Source organism: Ranitomeya imitator, chromosome 6 (assembly GCF_032444005.1).
Source record: "Ranitomeya imitator isolate aRanImi1 chromosome 6, aRanImi1.pri, whole genome shotgun sequence".
NCBI classification, from domain to species: Eukaryota; Metazoa; Chordata; class Amphibia; order Anura; family Dendrobatidae; genus Ranitomeya; species Ranitomeya imitator.
In genome coordinates, this window is record NC_091287.1 from 471083594 (window position 1) to 471089593 (window position 6000).

The 6000-nt window shown below is 52.8% G+C and overlaps 1 protein-coding gene across 2 annotated transcripts in view; it reads right to left on the bottom strand.

Moving 5' to 3' along the window:
- Window positions 1–5395, bottom strand: part of PAG1 (phosphoprotein membrane anchor with glycosphingolipid microdomains 1) — a 250807-nt gene extending 245412 nt beyond the window's left edge. The window contains exon 1 of one of the 2 annotated variants that reach the window (XM_069731523.1): window positions 5087–5395. The gene's annotated coding sequence lies outside the window, so the exon portion shown is untranslated. The remainder of the gene's footprint in view (window positions 1–5086) is intronic. The other variant, XM_069731525.1, reaches the window with a different exon arrangement.
- Between the last annotated feature and the right edge of the window lie 605 nt (window positions 5396–6000).

The window sequence follows — 6000 nt, forward strand, 5'->3', positions numbered from 1 at the left end:
GGGGTCACCATACACAGGAGCCCATTTCATGGAGGGGGTCACTATACATGGAGGGTCACCATACACAAGAGCCCATTACATGGAGGGTGTCACTATACAAGGAGGGTCACCATACACAGGAGCCCATTACATGGAGGGTGCCACTATACATGGAGGGTCACCATACACAGGAGCCCATTACATGGAGGGGGTCACTATACATGGAGGGTCACCATACACAGGAGCCCATTACATGGAGGGTGCCACTATACTTGGAGGGTCACCATACACAGGAGCCCATTACATGGAGGGTGCCACTATACATGGAGGGTCACCATACACAGGATCCCATTACATGGAGGGTGCCGCTATACTTGGAGGGTCACCATACACAGGAGCCCATTACATGGAGGGTGCCACTATACATGGAGGGTCACCATACAGGAGCCCATTACATGGAGGGGGTCACTATACATGGAGGGTCACCATATACAGGAGCCCATTACATGGAGGGGGTCACTATACATGGAGGGTCACCATACACAGGAGTCCATTACATGGAGGGGGTCACTATACATGGAGGGTCACCATACAGGAGCCCATTACATGGAGGGGGTCACTATACATGGAGGGTCACCATACACAGGAGTCCATTACATGGAGGGGGTCACTATACATGGAGGGTCACCATACAGGAGCCCATTACATGGAGGGGGTCACTATACATGGAGGGTCACCATACACAGGAGCCCATTACATGGAGGGTGCCGCTATACTTGGAGGGTCACCATACACAGGAGCCCATTACATGGAGGGTGCCACTATACATGGAGGGTCACCATATACAGGAGCCCATTACATGGAGGGGGTCACTATACATGGAGGGTCACCATACACAGGAGCCCATTACATGGAGGGGGTCACTATACATGGAGGGTCACCATACACAGGAGCCCATTACATGGAGGGTGCCGCTATACTTGGAGGGTCACCATACACAGGAGCCCATGACATGGAGGGGGTCACTATACATGGAGGGTCACCATACAGGAGCCCATTACATGGAGGGGGTCACTATACATGGAGGGTCACCATACACAGGAGCCCATTACATGGAGGGGGTCACTATACATGGAGGGTCACCATACACAGGAGCCCATTACATGGAGGGGGTCACTATACATGGAGGGTCACCATATACAGGAGCCCATTACATGGAGGGGGTCACTATACATGGAGGGTCACCATACACAGGAGCCCATTACATGGAGGGGGTCACTATACATGGAGGGTCACCATACAGGAGCCCATTACATGGAGGGGGTCACTATACATGGAGGGTCACCATACACAGGAGCCCATTACATGGAGGGGGTCACTATACATGGAGGGTCACCATACACAGGAGCCCATTACATGGAGGGGGTCACTATACATGGAGGGTCACCATACACAGGAGCCCATTACATGGAGGGGGTCACTATACATGGAGGGTCACCATATACAGGAGCCCATTACATGGAGGGGGTCACTATACATGGAGGGTCACCATATACAGGAGCCCATTACATGGAGGGGGTCACTATACATGGAGGGTCACCATACACAGGAGCCCATTACATGGAGGGGGTCACTATACATGGAGGGTCACCATACAGGAGCCCATTACATGGAGGGGGTCACTATACATGGAGGGTCACCATACAGGAGCCCATTACATGGAGGGGGTCACTATACATGGAGGGTCACCATACACAGGAGCCCATTACATGGAGGGGGTCACTATACATGGAGGGTCACCATATACAGGAGCCCATTACATGGAGGGGGTCACTATACATGGAGGGTCACCATATACAGGAGCCCATTACATGGAGGGGGTCACTATACATGGAGGGTCACCATACAGGAGCCCATTACATGGAGGGGGTCACTATACATGGAGGGTCACCATACAGGAGCCCATTACATGGAGGGGGTCACTATACATGGAGGGTCACCATACACAGCAGCCCATTACATGGAGGGGGTCACTATACATGGAGGGTCACCATACACAGGATCCCATTACATGGAGGGGGTCACTATACATGGAGGGTCACCATACAGGAGCCCATTACATGGAGGGGGTCACTATACATGGAGGGTCACCATACAGGAGCCCATTACATGGAGGGTGTCACTATACATGGAGGGTCACCATACAGGAGCCCATTACATGGAGGGGGTCACTATACATGGAGGGTCACCATACAGGAGCCCATTACATGGAGGGGGTCACTATACATGGAGGGTCACCATACAGGAGCCCATTACATGGAGGGGGTCACTATACATGGAGGGTCACCATATACAGGAGCCCATTACATGGAGGGGGTCACTATACATGGAGGGTCACCATATACAGGAGCCCATTACATGGAGGGGGTCACTATACATGGAGGGTCACCATACACAGGAGCCCATTACATGGAGGGGGTCACTATACATGGAGGGTCACCATACACAGGAGCCCATTACATGGAGGGGGTCACTATACATGGAGGGTCACCATATACAGGAGCCCATTACATGGAGGGGGTCACTATACATGGAGGGTCACCATATACAGGAGCCCATTACATGGAGGGGGTCACTATACATGGAGGGTCACCATACACAGGAGCCCATTACATGGAGGGGGTCACTATACATGGAGGGTCACCATACAGGAGCCCATTACATGGAGGGGGTCACTATACATGGAGGGTCACCATACAGGAGCCCATTACATGGAGGGGGTCACTATACATGGAGGGTCACCATACACAGGAGCCCATTACATGGAGGGGGTCACTATACATGGAGGGTCACCATATACAGGAGCCCATTACATGGAGGGGGTCACTATACATGGAGGGTCACCATATACAGGAGCCCATTACATGGAGGGGGTCACTATACATGGAGGGTCACCATACAGGAGCCCATTACATGGAGGGGGTCACTATACATGGAGGGTCACCATACAGGAGCCCATTACATGGAGGGGGTCACTATACATGGAGGGTCACCATACACAGCAGCCCATTACATGGAGGGGGTCACTATACATGGAGGGTCACCATACACAGGATCCCATTACATGGAGGGGGTCACTATACATGGAGGGTCACCATACAGGAGCCCATTACATGGAGGGGGTCACTATACATGGAGGGTCACCATACAGGAGCCCATTACATGGAGGGTGTCACTATACATGGAGGGTCACCATACAGGAGCCCATTACATGGAGGGGGTCACTATACATGGAGGGTCACCATACAGGAGCCCATTACATGGAGGGGGTCACTATACATGGAGGGTCACCATACAGGAGCCCATTACATGGAGGGGGTCACTATACATGGAGGGTCACCATACACAGGAGCCCATTACATGGAGGGGGTCACTATACATGGAGGGTCACCATACACAGGATCCCATTACATGGAGGGGGTCACTATACATGGAGGGTCACCATACAGGAGCCCATTACATGGAGGGTGTCACTATACATGGAGGGTCACCATACACAGCAGCCCATTACATGGAGGGGGTCACTATACATGGAGGGTCACCATACACAGCAGCCCATTACATGGAGGGGGTCACTATACATGGAGGGTCACCATACACAGGAGTCCATTACATGGAGGGGGTCACTATACATGGAGGGTCACCATACAGGAGCCCATTACATGGAGGGGGTCACTATACATGGAGGGTCACCATACACAGCAGCCCATTACATGGATGGGGTCACTATACATGGAGGGTCACCATACACAGCAGCCCATTACATGGAGGGTGTCACTATACATGGAGGGTCACCATACACAGGATCCCATTACATGGAGGGGGTCACTATACATGGAGGGTCACCATATACAGGAGCCCATTACATGGAGGGGGTCACTATACATGGAGGGTCACCATACACAGGAGCCCATTACATGGAGGGTGTTACTATACATGGAGGGTCACCATACACAGGATCCCATTACATGGAGGGGGTCACTATACATGGAGGGTCACCATACACAGGAGCCCATTACATGGATGGGGTCACTATACATGGAGGGTCACCATACACAGGAGCCCATTACATGGAGGGTGTCACTATACATGGAGGGTCACCATACACAGGATCCCATTACATGGAGGGGGTCACTATACATGGAGGGTCACCATATACAGGAGCCCATTACATGGAGGGGGTCACTATACATGGAGGGTCACCATACACAGCAGCCCATTACATGGAGGGTGTCACTATACATGGAGGGTCACCATACACAGGATCCCATTACATGGAGGGGGTCACTATACATGGAGGGTCACCATATACAGGAGCCCATTACATGGAGGGGGTCACTATACATGGAGGGTCACCATACACAGGAGCCCATTACATGGAGGGTGTCACTATACATGGAGGGTCACCATATACAGGAGCCCATTACATGGAGGGGGTCACTATACATGGAGGGTCACCATACACAGGAGTCCATTACATGGAGGGGGTCACTATACATGGAGGGTCACCATACACAGGAGTCCATTACATGGAGGGGGTCACTATACATGGAGGGTCACCATACACAGCAGCCCATTACATGGAGGGGGTCACTATACATGGAGGGTCACCATACACAGGAGTCCATTACATGGAGGGGGTCACTATACATGGAGGGTCACCATACACAGGAGTCCATTACATGGAGGGGGTCACTATACATGGAGGGTCACCATACACAGGAGTCCATTACATGGAGGGGGTCACTATACATGGAGGGTCACCATACACAGCAGCCCATTACATGGAGGGGGTCACTATACATGGAGGGTCACCATACACAGGAGCCCATTACATGGATGGGGTCACTATACATGGAGGGTCACCATACACAGGAGCCCATTACATGGAGGGTGTCACTATACATGGAGGGTCACCATACACAGCAGCCCACGCCGTGCCCCTGGCTCAGTCCCCACCATTTCACGGATACATGCCCGCAGATGGCACTGTGCCCCCTCCCCGCACTGCCCTCAGCTCCTCTATGGGGCACACAGCAGATCTTACCCGTCTGTGTCTCCCGGGGCTCAGCCGCTCTCTGTGGGGGGGGATCCTGCTCCAGCACACGCCGCTGCCACCTCCGCAGCCCCCGGAGAGATGCACTAGAGCAGTCCGGGGCACATGTGTCCTGCCCGGCAGTGCCCGGTGTCATTACACCGCCCACTCTGCAGCATCAAGCAGCCGCCTCCGCCCTCCTCCTCCGCCTTAGTGCCCGGGGAGGAGCCGCTCATCCCGGAGGAGGAGGGTGGCACACCCACCGCTCCTGGCAGCTGCGGCACCGGCACTTCTCCCCGCAGTGGCGGTAGGACAGCGGGTAATGCCGGTGCTCCGCCTCACACACATGCACAGTGGTATGGGGGCCACTGATCAGCAAACATTACATTCCCCTCAGACACGTCCACCTGTGCTGCTCCTAGGGTGATGGGTGGTCCGCTCCTGCCCAGTAGGGGGGCACCTGTGCCCCAGCAGGGATACACTGCGTGATTTGGTGCAGATTTGCTATTGTGGAAATTATCAAAAAACGTGATATATAGCTGCTGAAAAAGAAGAAATTGAGGACATCAGTTCTGTGACCTGATAGTTCCCGGAGTCGGACCAGATAAGGGCTTGTTCATATTGAGCTGCTTTTTTTGTTTTGTTTTTTTTGCTGCATTTTCGCATCAGAAACTCTCCACAAACAAGAGTTAAAAAAAACCATGGGGCCGATTCATGAAAGCTTCCACCTTCTGGTGTAAAATATTTTGAGAAGTCACAAACTTTTTCCACAACACGGAGCTGAGAAAACATTTTGGGACTTTTGTCGATTTCACCTTAGTGTGAAGCAGCCCTGCAGAAATTTGGGAGAAGGCGGGATGGAGGGCGGCTGTGCCCAAACATCACATCTTCTACAGTGCTGGCATCTCTTACCCCAGAAATGCCAA